Here is a 19,070-nt window from a genome sequence, read left to right as displayed (position 1 = left end):
AAATGTCTATCTTGTAATCTTCCAGGAGGTTACTGATTTCCATTCGTGTTACGCCTCCACTGTGTGGTTTGATTCCCCTGCTCATGGGATCTCATCTTCCTTCTCCTGTGTGTGTGCTTCCTCACGAACACCTACTACACAAGTGAATGATTTCATCATAATCTTCATGAGAAATATCCCCTTTCCCCATTAAATTTAGAGTTTCTATCCATTCTTCTTTCATTACTTTAATTAAGATAGCTCTTAGGGCTTCTTTTGGTAAGGTGGTGTGTGGAGATCTCTGCAAATTACAATGAACCCATTCGACATATTCTTCTAGAGTTTCATTATCCTTTGTATCCATCTTAAAGATTTCATATTTTGGCTCCCTAGTCTAGCAAAAGTCCTGGTATCTTGTGAGGAAGGAAGTTTTCATATCATCCCAAGATTTAATAGTACATACATGTAGACCCATGAACCATCTTAAAGATACTCCTTTTAGAGTAGAACGGAACAATTTTAACTTTTGAGGGTTAGTGGTGTAGTCATACCCTCTGTAGAGGACATCAAACTCGAATAGGAAGGTATCTAGATCCTCCATGATCATCCAATGAAAACTTGCGATGCTCTACAAAGGAATAGCCTTCATAGGGGCATTGGCCACTTGGTCAACTATGGGGTATTCCAATGTCGAGGTTTGAACTTAAGGCAATTGATTTTCGATTTGGTCAAATATGTGCCAATATCCTTAGGGATTTCAGGGGATGCGATTTGAGTAAGTGGAGGATTAGCAATCTGAGTTGGTTTTGTAGCACTGCCTAGATCTCGGATCACAGGATATCCTTGTTCAGATAGCTGAGGTCCTACCTTAGCAGTTCCACTGGTTTCTCCCTCTCCTTCTCTTAAGTTACATTATTTTCCCTCTTGTAGAGGATCATAATTGAATTTTTTTGTAACCTGAAGACTATGTTCAGATCCTCCAATTTGGCTTTGAATCTTAGTGTAGGCTATAGATGGTGAGCCTACTACCTGAGGGATTACAGTAGTGCTTTTCCCATATCCAGTCCGAAATCCTACTGATGTTTGAGACTCTACTTTTCTTACGATTTTGTCTATAAAAGTTTTTCTCCCAAGGTTCACCAATCCCTTGGGTTTTGTGGATTTAGGTGGGGGGTTCTGATCTTTATCTATCTTTCTATTTCTAGTCATTCATAAAAAAATATTCCTATTTAACCTTTATGCTCTTGCTGAAATGCGGGATGGAGAGAAAGCACTTTACTTGCTAGTTACGTAGGTTCTTACCTCCCGTTTTTAAAACCCAATTCTTTTACAGCAAGATAAAATGAAATCACTTTGAAACAGTCTCTCAATAATGGTGCCAAAATTTTGGTGCACTAAGATGTCCTTTTACAGACAATATTAATTCCTACATTAATAATCAACCCATGACAAATATTTTTCTTTCAAGAGTGTCAGCACTATATATGTAGTGAATTCAGAGGTTAACTAACGATTAAAGAAATTGGAATTGTTTTCATTGCTAAGGACTATCTCCTTTAAATCCAATCCAAACAACTCTGAAAGAAATAACTTTAAGAGAAATTCACAACACACTTTACAATTCTACTTAATGTATTCTGAAAGAAAATGAATCTGATTGCAACTAGAAAGAATCAAACTTAGCAATCTTAACTGGAATTGAATCTAAATTTCTTAATCATGAAAGAGAACTATAACAATTGAACAACAAATGATAATTGAATAACAAATGATAAATGAACAACAAGTAATAAGTGAACAATAAATAACCATGTAAGCATCTCACAAAAAGAAACCAATTCTATCTTCGAAATCTATGATGACATTACTTAGAGTGAACAACGATCTAATGCTGGAACTACATAACTAATGCAATCAAGAGCATCACACATATCTAACGTACAACTAAATCTGAATCTTGAATAAACAAAAAATTGGAATCGTCAATCCTCTCAGCAATTAAAATGATATTAATTTAACAATAACAAAGAGTAAAGAATCAACAGAAAGGACTATAACATAGGTGATGCAGTAGATCTTCACTTTACTGGGCCCAAACTATCCAAAAGTCCCCATTATTAGATACTCAGAAGATGATTAAAAATTAAACACAGTCTTCTTCATTAAAACAAGTAATAGAGTTACAACATCATCAAGATGAAAATATTATATGTCAACAATAGTAGTTACAAACTGTGTCTTTCTGAACTAGTCGTGCAGTTTTCCTTTCGGCCTTATATATAACATTTAGAAAAGTAAATAGATAAAAGTGAATCCTCAGGATCAAGAAATCTTGAGGATTTCACAATACTCGAGCTGATTCTGTCATAAAATAGCATCGGTTTTCCCGTTCTTCCATTGTCCTGGTTTGCCTCCGATGCTGTCTTTTTTGTTTACAGATTGTTGTTGTTTTGTCAATTGAACAACCATCATCCAATCTGTGTCTTCTACACATAAAGATAGTAAAATTCATTTTTTTTGTGCTTAGATTCGTCTAATTTGTTACTGATTACTTTTACCCAACTTCAGTTGTTATTTCCTCTACTTTTATCCACAAAATGAAGATAGACATGTGAAGACAAATAATAAATAAAGCTATTTACAAGGAGAAAACGTACCTTTTTCTCGTCCCAACAGTCACCTCCTCTGACATTTAGGGTGGATCCTGTTCAAATATCAACCTATACACTGAGGTGGAAAAATGGTCGGACAGTCGTATGATCACTCCTATGAAGCTGCATTCGAACAACAACTTGAAATACGTGTTCACCACTTTCCCCGTCAATGACGATGCCCACTCCAAGCCTAGGAACTCATGTTGGGAATAGACTGCATCTAGAATGTAAGTCGACATATAAATCTCTGCATGCATACCATCGGGTGACTATCAAGCCATTGTGACTTGTTCCTTTAGCTAGTGAGCCAGTATGCCAGACGAGTTGCATGGTCTTCCTTCTCTAGCCAGTTGGTCCAATGTGATCACGCAACTTTGAGGAATGGCTTCAATGCTTGCTTGGCCACTCAGTTGACATGCGAATATGACCAAGTATTGATACGCCTTCCTCAATATCTTTTTCTTGTAGATCTGGTTTGGTGTCATCTTGAAGTGAGTTGGATCCTTTATGAAATCCTTCAGAATGTTTCTGGAGTGAGCTCTGTTGTTGGGCAAGTTGAATAGAGGGGTCATGACATTTGTGGGCTTGGACATCTGATACATATTGTCATAATCTTGTCCCTAGAAGGTTGCAAGCTTCGTCCCACTGACACTGCTCAAGGTCATCGTCTCAGGATTAGTGTGAGAGACGGTCCAATGAATCATGTCTGTGCATGGGAATGCAAGGTATCTGCATGAAATCTGGTACAAGCCAGACTTTTGAATGTTCACATACACTTGACGGTCTTTGATTTCTTCCCCAAAAGTTCCTGTCAATGCTTCATTAACCTCTTTCCGCTTCAACTTGATGTCCTTGTCTAGATACAACTTCATACCTTCATAGATTGGCAAACTAGAGGACGCCTTCTCAATTGTTGCTCTAGCTGCAATACCATCACTGTCCTGTGATCATGTTCTCTGGGAAGCAATTGAGACAGATGAACACCTGAAAGATCTAGAAACAAGTAGCATGCATGGCAAGAAATATGTCAGTGAAAACAAAGCCAATCTAGGGAAGGACACAACACATACCTAGGGAACTGATGAGCGAGATTTCGCAAATTTCACTAGGAGGCTAGGTGACTGGCTACTAGAACTGTGAAAAAGGTAGTCTAGGCTATCTGGGAGGCCAAATTGGATATTCTACCCACTAAATCTATCTAAGAAGGAAAATAATATCTTCCCTTCAAGGCCATATAGGATTTGGTCAATGAAAGGCCGAGGGAAATGGTCCTTCTTTGTAGCCTTGTTAAGCTCTCTATATTCAACACAAATCCTCTGCTTCCCATTCTTATGAGGGACTATGATAAGAGGGGACACCCACTCACTATTTGATATGGGGTATATGAACCCTGCATTCAACAATTTTTGTAGTTCTTCTTTTTCAATGTCCTTAACGGTGGGATTCATCCTCCTCTGGGGTTGGCGAATACGTTTTCATTAACCTTTCTTGATGTAAATATGGTGATTAAAAATTAAGCGATGCACACCTTTCATTTCCTTATAGTCCTAAGAAAAAGAATCAAGGTTTTACCTCAACACTGTGCATAATTTATTTTCTATCCCGGCTAAGAGAAAAGGGTTGATATATAGAGTTTTGGATGGGCTAGTTTCCACAATCTTGGCATGATATAGATTAGGGTCAATAGAGCACAGATAATTCCATGGATTTCCCTCATATTGTTCCAAATATTCTTCAATCAATTCATAAATTGGCATGACAATGGGAGGTTGATTCTGTAAGACATGGTTGATAAGTTCCTCTGCATCAAGCTGCCTACCTCCTACAACAATTTCTAGAGTACAAACTAGGTAGAGGGATGTCTAATAAAATTATTCCTCTTCCTCGTCCTCTATCCATAAGGAAAATTCATGCTCAATAGAAGGTTGGGTAGGAGGATATAGTACGAGCTTATTTGAGAGATGACCATTCTTGATGGTCATGTTCCTAGCCCTACAACTAATGCAGGCATCAACAATGGCCAACCATGCTTTTCCTAGAATAATAGGGTAACCATTAAACTCAGTTCTAGTCTAGAGGAAAAGGAAATCTGTGGATACTCCCAGGAGTTGATGGAGACAATCACATCCTCAATAACTCCTTCAGGGGCTACAATGGACTTATCTACAAGCTACAGTACTGTGGTGGTTTTCCTCAAAGCTCCTTGGAGGTTGACCTTGAGGATGGTTTCCTTTGTCATAACATTGATTGCAGCTCCAAGTTCAATCAAGGTATTAGGGACTATAATTTTATCAATGTACACATCCACTACTGGGCTACCAAGATCCAGGTAGTTTCGGGAGATCACCCTCCCAAGCATTAGATTAGATAGTTGCCCAAAAACATTGATGTCGGGGTATCTCTTCTTCTTCTCCTAGACCTCTTGAAGCATTATTCTTTGATAAGATTTTTATAGATGGGGACATCCTTGATGGCCTGGAGAAGAGGTGTTTTGACACATAAATTATTCAGTTCTTCCAGAAGTTCAACCTCTTTAGGGGTGTGTTGTTTAGGTTGAACCGACCTTTAAGGATAGGGAGGTGTGTTGGCTTGAGGGATACTATCTTCCTTCTCTTCTTCAATTTCCTTACATGAATAATGTGGGTCAGAATTTGGAAGTACCTTCCCAGACCAAAATTTGATCTCCTATATTTCCACAACATAAGTAGGATAGGATGCCTCCCTACTATGAGCCTGTTGTGCCTGCTTATTGTTTAGGTTCAGATTAGGTTTGGCAGGCATTTGAGGTTTCTTAGGTGGGTTTTTGAGTTAAATGTGGTTGAGGTGGAGGAGGAGGCATTAAGATAGGAGGTTTGGCTATCTATGGCCTCCATCCTTGTGAAGAGTTACCCCATTGAGGAGGTTGAGGTGGATATGGATGGAAAGGAGGTTTGATAGGCCGAGGAGGATATTGTGGAGTATAGGAGCAAGGAGAGGGTATGAACCATGATGGGTGATTTGAAGGGTGTCAAGGATAGAATGGTGCATTCTGATTTGGATTATAAGGAGGATATTTTACACCTTGGATGCCTTGTTGATATGGCCTGGGGTTTGGAGCATCCTCTACTTGATGAAACATAGTTGCTCCAACCTATTTTCTACCCCTTGGTCTATAACTTTTAGGCCTCGAAGAGAGGGACATTTTTATTTTGCATTTTTTTCCTTAAAGACATAGCAGACTTCTATGGTGTTTAGTGGGCATTCATTTCCTGGATGCCTCTTAGTGCATCTAAGGAAAATGATATCTAGTGCCCCTTATGCTTCCTCTTGTTTCCTTTTAATATGCATAGTTTCCATATGTAGGGAAAAGGTATGCAACAATTTACTTTTGAAGTCCTCCATGGGGGCTTCACTCAATGTACCTCTAACATATCACATGTGTTTGTGGCATACTAAACAATACCCCTAATTTGACTACATGTTGGAAAATACCTCTAAAATTCACATTTTTTAACCCCTACCAATACGAACCCAATACATCTTCCCAATTTACAAAACCCCTACTTTCACTAGATATTATAGGCATCCATTTTTTCATTAATGTTTTTTTATATCCTTTTATATTTTTCCATTAACTTTGAGTTCCATTTTTTACATTTTCAAATATAAAAACCCTTTACCCCCTATATATCCCCCAATATATTATGTCAATTTTTCCTTAATATATATCCCCAAATATGAACCCACATGGTATAGTATTTCTTCCGTAATGAAGCTCCCATGGGAGTCCTCCAACATGCTCCCTATCTCATGTTTGATGGTTGAGGTTGAGGAAGAGGAGTTAGTAAAGCTTTGGTTGTACCTTCTCTTTTTCCTAGCAACCCTAGAATGGTTCTTGAATACTGTCTTGATGTCATCATAGGTCAATCGGTAAATGTATCCTCCAAACAACATATTGAGGGTCTCCATTACATCCTCCCTGATCCCTTGGAGAGGTACTAGTTTAATTCACTCAGGGTAAAGGGTATAGTTAGCCCTCCTATAGCTGAGTTGGAATATCTCCTTGTAGTCCTCTAAGGATTCACTTGGCCCTAGGGTCCTCCTAAAGATTTCCTATTTTTTCTCTTTATAACTATAGTAATCCCTTTAATTCTCATTAAAGGATTTCTTCATTTGTTCCCATGTAGCGATGTTGCCTCCAAGTAATCCTTTAAACCATTGAAAGGTTGCATCTTTAAGGGTGGATGGAAACAACTTTAGCTTATGTTCATTAGAGTTATAGTCATAGGTCCTACAAGAAACAACAAACTCAAACTTGAATGTGTCAGGGTCCTTAGAAGTTAGGTCAGGAAGTGTGGAAGGGAAGTATGGTTGATATTCTTCATATTGACTTTCCCATTAGTCTCTCAGATGGGAAATAAATCATTTTTTCTATTTTTAGCCATGTCTTGGATAGGTAATATAGGCTCCTCCTCCCCTAGGGTTTTTTCAAAGGTTTCATGTTTCTCACCCAAAGTAAGTTCACATCCACCAAAGAAGAATGATGATTGGTTACGTGAATGGGTGGAGGTTTTGGGTAGGAATTTCACTTGATTATGCCTACTCCTATGAGGCATGGAAGAAATAGCTACTTTTTTTTTGGAAGTTTTCAAATCAATAGTACTAATGAAAAATAGAAAAAGGAGATAAGAAACTTCTAATTAGAAATAAAAAATACTTGGATATCTCACCAGCAATGGCACCCAAAAGTGATGAGCCCCATTATTGCAATAAGAATGTTGCATATCCCAAGGCTACCAACTTAAATTATCAACCTAGGGATAGTACAAAGCTAAATGAGACAGTGTTATATGCATAGTAGGTCAAGATATACTCATGTCACTTTCAATCACTGAATTAGATCAACTTATGGAGAGACTAGCCCCCCAACTAGCTTACAAAGAGAACTTGTAATAAAAGACAAGAGTCTACTCTAATTGCAGGAAGGTAAATATCATCCTAATTTCATAAATGAAAGTTCCATTCATGAAACGTAAAAGCTAACTACAATTGTAGGAAGAGAAAGGCAGTACTTAATTGCATAAATGAACCATGTTATTCTAACTGAAAAAATTAAATCAGTACTATACTTGCAAAATGTGAAATTTTTCTTGAAATATGAAACTTGATGTAAAGAGTATGACTAGAAAATCTAAGGATATAAATTTAAAAAAAAATAGGTCTAATATATTTACATTGAATATTTCCCCTTCTTATCACAGAGTTCAAAATAATTTAGCTTCAGTAATAGAGTCTTTATACATTGCATAAAAGAAAAATACTTTTGATTCAAATGTAGAAATTTGTCTACCAATTCTAATTGTTGTTTTGTACTTGCAGCGAAAGAAGGATGGATCTAGAGTGGTCCTTGAGTCTCCCCAATCATGGATTCATAGTATGGAGGTCATTATTCAATCCCAAAATGAAAAATCAAGATCGTAGAGCAAATATGGCCAAAGTTTAGATAGTGGTACAAGACTGCTATTAGATGCTACATGATGCCATGTTTTGCTACAAGATTGGATTCGAGAGCATCTTGAGGGTAAGAGAGTTGTTCTAAATGTGGGAGAAGGTATATGAGGATGTATCAAGAATGTGTGAGGCCTTTTTCTAGGATTAGCACCCCTCAAAGCCCTGTCTTGCACAAAAGTACATGCTCATGGTGTTCCCCAATAACCATGAAAACATGATCTCGGTGGCATAATTTGAGATAAGTATGAGGTGTCAAGAAGGAAGTTGATGATGTCAAATTAGATGTACGATGAGTGTACCAATCACTACAAGTCAAGGGTATTACTCGTAGACTAGAAATCAACCCATTTTTACTCCTGGAAAGTACATGAATCTAATGATCAAATTACAACAAATCAAGATGGAAAGGATGAGTTGAATTTATTTCTTGATCCTACAACGTACATCTAATCCATATGAAAAAGCATGATCTTAACTTCTAAGATGAAGAAACAAACAAAGCAAGAGAAATATAAACCAATTCCTAGCGACTTTCAAAGGAAAACAAAAAAACATTTTTGGCTTCTTGTTGTAGACTCGTTACCCACACTACTCACAAGAGAGATGGTAATCAGGCCCGCAATCACAATTTTTGAAATCTAACTTCTATTTAAACAAGGAAATAAATGGCACTACTTAATCAATGACAAAATAAAATACATAAGAGAGACTAGAACCTTTGGGCTGCACCCTAACCCAAGGGTCTCAACCCTCCAAAGTTACCTAAGATGTAAACCAATAGTGAATATTTCATGAAAAGAAAATGGAGTTCAAATACATCATATCAAAATGGAAATAATAGTGTCAAGTACTTGGATCTTAATAACTCTTCCTAGCTGCCAAAAGTTTGAATCGTAATGAGCCTTTATGCCTATTTATTTATACAAAATATGACTGAGGGGAAACCCCTCAGAAGGAGGGTTGATTCCCTCCAAAACCTCAAAAATAGTGGATCTAGTTCCCTTAGATCCTCTCATGCACTTGTGTTAATTGACTGCTAGTGGACCTTGAGTTGTGTAGGTGAGTGCAGATGAGTGATTCTAGGAACCACTTTGAGTCAAAGGAGAATAAATGCAGGGGACAAGCCTCCTACACTTCCTCTAGTTGGCTCCAACGTGCCTCTACCTCATGAATGTACTCATAAATTCTCTCTTGCCTTCACATAAACCTCATTAGTCCACGAATTATAACACACACTATTTAGTATTCATACTAAGCATGTTATAGCCAAAAATGTAAATTAATGGAAGGAAAGAAATAATTTATGGGCTGGAGGATAGAAATATGGGCCTTAAAATATATCTATTAATGGGACCCATCACCAATGATCACAAAATAGAATTTTTGATAAACATATTCAATAATTTCTATTTTCATTACACTAAGACTGACTCCATTTATTAACCCATTAGTTGGCAAATCTACAGAAAAATGAATGTACCTAAAGGAGGTAGAAAATGAAGGCTAAGGAGATTCTTAAAGAACAATCAAATAATTTAAGCTAAGTAATCAAAGCTACATGTTAAAATATTTTTATGTCAAAATTTGTATATTGAAGTTGCAATGTAAAATATTTGCTACAAATTCATTAAACAACTTAAAAGTTATAGTATTTAGGTTTTTGTGGTTGCAATTATTAATTAATGGACGAAGATCCATAAATTAAAGAGTTTTATTCGACATTTCAGAACCACAATCCATGACCATCTTCAAGACTTAAGAAAACCTAAAGAGAAGGTAAATAAATAAATACTGGAATATATGTTTCTCTTTGGTTGACTTTAATCTGCAAATTTTCAAGTAATTGAGCATTCTCATAGATTTAATTTTCATAACAGATTGAGATTATATTATTTCTATGATTTTGTGGTTGGAATTGTTGGTTAATGGAGGAATATCCATAGATTGATGAGTTTCATTTCATTTTTTGAAACCATGAGTGGAGTCAATATTCAATACTTGAGAAAATATGAAGAGTAGGTAAAGAAATAAATAGTGGAATATTCACTTCTCTTTGCTTGACTTTGACTTGCAAATTTTCAAGTAACCAAACTTTGTCAAATATTCCCCTTCCATACTAGGTTGTGATGATAGTATATAGGTTTTTGTCGTTGGAATTGTTGATTAATGGAGGAAGATCCACAGATTGAAGAGTTTCAGTTGATGTTTTGGAACCACAAGAAGGGTCCATCTTCTAGACTTGAGTAAATATAGGTACCAAACTATCTTTCTTGGGCATTGTTATTATTGTAAAAAATCTCGTCATCAAGCTAAACATTGCATGGCTCATAAGAATGAAGAACCAAGGTTAAAAGATTAGACAAATAAACCATGTAGTCTAAAAGGGCAGGGACAAATCAAGACCTTCAACTCATTTGATCCTTTGGCCAAATTTGATCCAATTTTCTCATTATGTAATGGTAATGGACATAGCGAACAAAATTTCTCCCTCAGAAGTAGAGAAGAAAAAGATGAAAATCCCAATACAAATAAATGTGGTCTAGCTCTATGTGCTCACAGTGAGGAAAATCTTTGGTTTGTGGATAATGGGTGCTCCAGACATATCACAGGTGACAAAAGGAAGTTTGTCTCATTAAACAAAAAGGAAGGAAATGTATCCTTTGGGAGTGGGTCTTCCAAAATTGCTGGAAGAGGAACCGTTACCCTTATTAATTGAAAAGGAACTCTTACCCTTATTAATGGAAAAGGAAAGGCTTAAGATGCTTTGTTGGTAGATGGGCCCAAACACAATCTCTTGAATGTTAGCCAAATTTGTGATCAAGGACATAATGTTGTCTTCAACACTAAAACTGGTGAAATAAGGAACTCTTCCTTAGGAGAACTTGGGGCGAAAGGAGTTAGAACATCAGATAAGGTCTACATTCTAAACAAAATTCGAGAAGATAAATGTTATCTAAGTCAAGCAAATGAAATCTGGTTGTGGTATAAGTGACTGGGGCATACAAGTTTTGATAACTTGATCAATATCAGAAAATCAATGCAGTAAGGGACATTCCAAAGATTTCCAAGCCAGATCAAGTTGTATGTGGCCCATTTCAACATGGCAAGAAAACTAGAACCAGCCACAACACTAAGGAGTTCTCCACATTAAAACCTCTAGAGATCATTGATGCAGATTTATTTGGGTCAACCAGAACTCCAACACTCCAAGGAGAAAGTTATTTTTATCTTTTTGTTGCTGACTAGACTAGAATGATGTGGGTATATTTCATAAAATATAAATATGAAGCATTTGAATGTTTTAAGAATCTTAAAGCTCTTGTAGAACACGAAAAGGATTCCAAAATTAAATGTCTTAGAATGGATAAAGGAGGAGAATTCACATCAAAAGAATTTGATGAATTATGTAAAGAACATGGAATCGAAGGAGAGATCTCGACTATTAGAACACCTAAGAAAAATGGGGTAGTTGAAAGGATAAACCAAATTGTTTAAGAAATGGCCAGAATTATGTTACTAGTAGCTGACTTGCAACCAAAATTTTGGAAGGAACCAGTTGAGGCAACAATTTATACCTTGAATCGAACTCAAGTAAGACCAAATAATGAGAAGACCCCTTATGAATTATGGAAAGGAAGACCTAATTTAGTAAAATACTTCAAGATTTTTGGAAGCAAATGCTTCATAAATATCAATGATGATTCACCAGGAAAATTTGATTCTCGGGTTGACGAAGGAATATCTCTTGGGTATTCTACCAGAAGTAAAGCTTACAAGTGCTACAATAATCGATTACGGAAAATAGTGGAAAGTATTGATGTGAAGATTGATGAACGACTTCCAAAAAATAAAATTGAAGATCATGAAGTTGACCCCTTTATTGAAGAAAGTGAAGAGGAACCTGAAGAGGAAGAAAAAGATGAAGAAAAACAAAAAGAAAGAGAACCATCTCAAACTCCTTCAAAAGTAACATTCCTCCAAAAGCATCACTCGGAAGAGCAGATTATTAGCAATGTAGATGAACGAATACAAACTTGAAGAAGGATGACAAGTACACCAAAGAGATATGATGTTGCTCTCCTATCTATGATAGAACTAGAAACTTTTACTCAAGAAAGTAAGGATCCTCATTGGGTGGAAGCCATGGAAGAAGAAAGGTCTCAAATTGAGAAACTTGAGACATGGGAGTTGGTACCTCGTCCAATGGATAAAAATATAATTGGAACTAAGTGCGTGTTCAAAAACAAAATGAATGAAGATGGACAAAACATCAGAAATAACGAAAGACTTGTCTGTAAAGGTTATTCACAAATTGAAGGAAATGATTTTGGGGAAACCTTTGCACCAGTATCTCGTATGGAAACTCTAAGGATGTTGAATGCATTTGCATGCTCAAAAGGATTCAAATTCTATCAAATGGACATAAAATTAGCATTTCTCAATGGAGAACTCAAGGAATAAGTCTACATGGAGCAACCAGAAGGTTTTGATCTAGCAAAAGGAAAAGACTTTGTATGTAAGATGAAAAATGCATTATACGATTTAAAACAAGCTCCTAGAGTGTGGTACGCAATATTGGATCACTATCTACAACAACAAAACTTCAAAAAGGGGGTGGCAGGAAGTAATCTCTACATGACAATGGATGAGGATAAATACTAATCACCCTTGTATATGTTGATGATCTGATTTTTGCTAGCAATAATGATGAAATGAGCCATAAGTTTTCTCAAAATATGTCCAAAGATTCGAAATGTCAATTATTGGTGAGCTATCCTACTTATTTGGACTACAAGTATCGCAAACCACAACATGCATGTTTATCTCTGAAACAAAATATCTCAAAGACATTCTTAAAAGATATGGAATGGAAGAATGTTCACATATGAGCACACTAATGACCACAAACTGCAAATTAAGAAAATATGATGAACCCCCCGGTAGATGCAACTCTTTACAGGTCAATAATTCGATCACTCTTATACTTAACTACTACAAGGCCTGACATTATCAAAGCAGTGGGAATGGTGGGAAGATTACAATCATCTCCTAATAAATCCCACATGTTGGTTGTGAAAAGAATTCTCGGATACTTGAAAGGAACTCCTGACTTTGGTATCCCAAAAGCACAAATACTACAGTGACAGCTTATATCGATGTTGATTAGGATGGAAGCATAGATGATCATAAAAGCACCAATGGAAATGTATTTTTTATTGGAGATTGCCCGGTAGCTTGGATCGGCAAAAAAAATCATCTATATCTCTCTCTACAGTTGAAGCAGAATATATAGTCGCATCTGATCGTTGTACACAAATACTATGGATGAAGGAATCTTTGAAGGATTTAAACATAGAAACTAAACAACCAATCACCATCTATTGTGATAACACAAGTGCTATTAGTCAGTAAAAATCTAGTGATGCACTCAAAGACCAAATGTATACCAATCAAGTATCATTTTCTCCATGAACAGGTGGTTGAACAAAACATCGAGTTGTAATATATCAATACAAAGGAACAAATTAAAAAAAAATTCACCAGACCTCTTCCTCGAGAAGCATTTGAACATCTCCATCAGAATATGGGGGTTATTTATTTAGCATCTAACTAAACCAATTCTTAAGATGTCGCATGACAGGAGGAGCAATTTTCCAAGGGGAGCAGTTCGACAGGGGGAGTCCTTGTGCACTCCTTTGTCATTCATGTCAAAGTGGGAGAGAAGAAGAATATTGCCACCAATGACAAAGGGGGAGATTGTCGATCTAGATTGTCATTGATGTCAATATGGAAATATTCTGGGATACCAAATGATGATTTGAAGCCAAGGAGAAGCAGATCTGTGAAGCAACAAGATCAAGAAGCCAATGATGAAAGCCATCAAGGAAGCCATTGAAGTCAAGAACATGAGTAGTCAAAGAAGAGTTATTGAAGCTCACAGGAAAATAAGCCACAAGAGCAACATCGATATCGAAGGAGCAAAGAAGAACACATCATCGAAAGAAGAGCTATCAGAAGAGCAGAAGAGTGAGAATAAATCACAGAGAGGTCATAGGAGCGATAACCTAAGAGTAAGAGGAATAAGTAATTGGAAACCCTTTAAAACACATATGCCCAAGAGGAAGAGCCGAGAGGAGTTAACAGTGTCATTGGAGGAGCTTTATCCACGGTTCTATTATATTATGTTATGTAACACTGCTCAAAATCCCAAATTGTAATATGCATTGCGGAGCCGATCACTCAAATACAACACACCTCAATACAATATCGCATCCACTGCATCACAAGTATTGAAGCCTTGTTCTACTGAAATCCTCGATTGTGATATGAGTTACAGACCCGATGGTCCCATTACAACATGCCCGAAAGAAATATCGCATCCCCCATATCACTAGCTTTGAAGCCTTGTCACATACAAATCTGTCGATTATGATATAATATGTGAACCTGCTGGACCATTATAATACACCTTAATGAAATATCGTATCCACATCAGAAGTTATGTATCACAAAGGAATGTCACACTCGAAAACTGCAATTGCAATATCATTGCGAACCCGCTGCACCATTGCAATACAACTCAATATAATATTGCATTCATTGCATAATCACAAACCATTATGTTTGCATAATCATGTTCAATTCAAAATGATGATTGCGATGTAATATGCGGACCCAAAAACTCCATTAGAATACATGTTTATGTAGTATCACGTCCGAGTATCGGAAGTTATGCAAATCATAAAGGGTTATCACCTTCGTACCATTGATTGTGATGGAGCTGTGGACCTAACGGATATATTGATGACTATTTAATATTATATCATGTTCGCTTCATTGGCAGTATGAGTATCGACTATGTTACATCGGTAATGTTAAAGGTTGTGATTGTGGGACCTACGAAAGTTGCAATTGCAATTGATGACATGAATTTGCGACCTCATTGTGTATGGTCTCTCTTATGAAATTTTCCGTAAATAAAACAAGTTTATGAGTAATTGGATGAATATCCATAAGTCAGCCTATCTTTCCAAATGAATGTGTCTTTTGGGTATTTTGGGAAACCTGTATAAATACAAGTTATAATACCTCACCTTAAGCATTGATATCGGCATTGGGCACATGGAAGAATCAACAGTTCACAACTCATTAACTTAAAGAAACAGAGAGAGGTGAAGGTTGAAGATAGAAGCTAAACGTCTTGTGTTGAAGAAGAAAGCTGAACATCCAACAAAAGGAATCAAGTCGAAGGTCGAGCAAGTTTGATGGTTGGGTTAATCTCTATAAAGGGCTCCTGAAGAAGAAGTCACTCCTAAAGTGGTTATGTAGTCCAGACAATGATCTGTTACAAAGATCACAAAAATAGAGAGCAGTATAATACAATCAAACATTTCTTGACAGAGTAAAACTACAGGGTCAGAGCCCTTGGGGTTGGTGCCTTAGAATTGGAAGGATTGGTGTCCTTGGAGTTGGTGCTCCTAAATTAAAGGTTGGTGCCTTGGTAAGATAGGGTCAGAGCCCTAGAGGTTGGAGCCTCATCAAAGTCCAAGTTTGTGCTTGGAAAAATTCATCAGATATTGTATTCAATAATTTTCTATATTTTAATAAAATAGTTTCTTTGATTAAAATTGTAAAGAATCTAAGCTAATAATAATAAAAATTGAATCCAAATACTAATTCACCCCCCTCTCAGTATTTCCAACATTGATTATGGATATCGAAGAGGTTTCAAAAATTCTTATAGTGGATGATTTTGCACCAGAGTAGCTAGACAAGTTCTCCGAAGATATCATACTCGATAGGAAAACCAGAACTTCACCACGGGGAGCTGTGGAGTACATTCGTGTTGGCTTCAAAGGAATGCATCCGAGTAAAGATCGTTGGATGGAGAAGGAAAAATTGAGGGAGCAATTTCCTCACTTGCCAATTGACTGAAAGGGCTTTTCGTGGTCCAAAAGCTCTTAGTGGGGAGAATTGATCCAGGTGGATCTCTAAAATGTACTAGTGGCATGGCAAAAAGGCTCAAAAAATCAAAGCAACAGAATCTAAATAAACTTAGCATCAAATCTATGTGCTCGTCATACTGATTCCAATGATGAGAACAACACTCTAATCTGAGCTCATATGAAAAAGTTAGAGCAACTCAAAGTTTAGGTTTGACTTGGATAGGTCGAAGGACAAAATGACGTGGCATAACTCTTCCGCGAATGGGGAAATGCCATCTGGTGGGCTATAGTTCGCTGATCAAAACAAGTAGAGGTCTGCTGGTAGAGAATTGACCTCTAGCACTACTCGGTTGTAGTTGCAATATTTCAATCGCAGATCGAAGGCAGGTCATCAATTACAAATTGACCCCAAGCAGTCATGGTTGCGATTGCGATATTTCACATCCCATATTGCATAGTGCATCATTTTGATAACAGTAAAACCCTCTGGTTTCGCTGATTGTGATACCCCAATATTCCCGGATGTGATATAGTATAGGGTGTGGTTTTGAAAACCCATGAGGTTTGTTAGTTCACAGATTCCATATCACATAGTGCAATGGCCTATATGGAGAATCACCCCTGGCTCCAACCGATTGCAATTTACGATGGGGCTATCGACACCGATAGATTATGGCCACCACTAATAAAGCCACAGGGTTTAGGAGTAATACACCGATTCATCCACCGTTTGAGGTTTGATGCAAAAATGGTCTGTGAACTGTTGTTGATGGAAGTTTTTCCATGTTTAACAAGTTTTAACCTACATACTATTTCAGGTCCGAGATTCTTTGTGTGAAACCATCTTCTTGCTATACTTGTCATTTCTTCAAATTGCTCAGGATTGAGGGATCTTCCAATCAAAGGTATATATAGGACTATCTACACACGAAATGGGAGATAGACTCGAATAGGAGTTCATAAACCATTGCGTACAATAGCAACCCAACCTGACAGCAGGCCAAAACCTCGCCTTAAGTAGTAGGGAGGTTCTAAGAAGGTGTATAAGCTTCATTCCTCCAAATTGGGTGTTCGGATAGGCAATTCTGCACAATTTTCCACTAGGAGTTCAGGGGTACTATCTATTTCTGAAGCTAGGCTCTCCATTCTTCGTCCATCTTCTAGCTCAGAGGTATAAGGATTGTATTGTATGTTGCTTGTACTTTATCTCTTTTTATGCCACTTAATGAATGAAGGCCTCCCTACTATTGTTTTATGCACTTTTAAGTTCCATGGTTAATAAGCTTAGTTTCATGTAATTCTGATGCATCTATAAGTAAAAGATCTTGGATCAGGAAATATGCTTTTTATTAGCGTGACAAGCTACTAATTGATGTGATTACATAACTAATAGTTGGGTGATGTGACAATACTAGTAAGCCTCAATTGCAACAAGGTAAAAAGGTAAAAGAAAGGAATTGGACAAGAATTCCTTTGGCTATGTTTGGAAAACCCTAATTCTAAACAAATGAGTGCTTTTCATACAAAAATTATTCTTAACCTTGATTTTGTTTGACATTATGTGGATATGTGCTAGATTCATGAACATGTACTTGACAGGTGTATTAGCTAGTCTCTAGTTAGAGGTAAATCTGTCAAGACAATTGGAGTCCCTTGAGACATTATGCGATCAGATATAAGGGAGCATGCTTGGCACAACAAGATAAGGTAACTAGTGTATGTTTATGTTTATTTATTCACTGACACTATGTGTTTATGGCAGTATAATGCAGGGAGTTGCATGGCAATAGAGATTGCCATGAATTTTGAAGAAGGTTTAGGTTGAGTTTTCCTTGGGAACCATGGGGATTGAGTCATGGTGTTTGTTGTTAGTCTTGTTCTTTGGTATTTTTCGATTGTTACACTTGATTTGCAATTTTGAGTGTGTATGGTTCATAGCTATGCCACTTTGTTGCAGTGTCATGTTGTTATTGGTTTTCATGGTTTTTCTTCTTGTTTGTTTATTGCCATTTACTTTTATGTTTTGAGTTATGGGAGTTCGTTGGGAAAGGAGGAAGTTAACGAAGATCTAGGAGAGATGTGAGGTACTCAACAGATGATGTAAGACACAGTTGAAGCTCGATGCATGAGTAAGCAAAGAAAAAAGTAAGACTATGACAGTTGGTTGGACTGGTCGGGTCCATTATGGTAAATGGATGGTGGGAGCACAAACATGAGAAAGGTAACTAGAAAAGGTAAAGTAAATGGATTTGATTTGTCATATGCCTTGGCCAAGTTCGGAATTGTGATTCTCAACGTTGTGCATGCTATGCACAAATAGGGAAGTTCTATTCACCTAGATCTTATGTTATCTGGTAATTATTTTATGATCATGATTATGCTCATGTTTATATATGTATGTATGTATGTATGTAATTGTCTAAAAAGATGATGATTGTTTTATTCTAATGATTATATATGTATGTATCTATGTATCTATGTCATTGTCTAACAGGGTTTTCAGGGATCCTTCTGGTGGACGAATGATTTCTTATGTAGGTGAATGGCATGAAGAGATTCCTAGTTCATGAGAAATCAAGTGGGAAGAGTAGTCACGAAAAATATATGAGGTTAGTATCATGTGGGTATGAATTTATACTGTTTTATGCCTATGATTATTTTATGATAGGTAATGTGGAAGGATACATCACTGAAATGAAAGCAGTGTGGTCTGCGACATGTTGGGACAAGCATAGATAAGACAATGGGAGCATGGTTTCTTGGTAGAGACAGTGTTCTTTTGGATGTGAAGCATTATTGTTGTGCATATGTTGTATATGTTGTACATGTTGTGTCTATGATGTTGTGTGCATGCGGTGTTGTGTATACATAGCATGTGTACATATTGTTTATGCAATGTTATGTACAGGATAGTACATATAGTGTTGTACGAATATTGCATATGCAATGATGGGTATAGATGGTGTTATGTAGATGATGGATATGCGGTGTTGTGTGAATA

Source organism: Pinus tabuliformis, chromosome 4_2, assembly GCF_031772625.1.
Source record: "Pinus tabuliformis cultivar Carrire ecotype Pingquan chromosome 4_2, CPIR1, whole genome shotgun sequence".
NCBI lineage: Eukaryota > Viridiplantae > Streptophyta > Pinopsida > Pinales > Pinaceae > Pinus > Pinus tabuliformis.
This window is presented reverse-complemented; position numbering follows the sequence as displayed.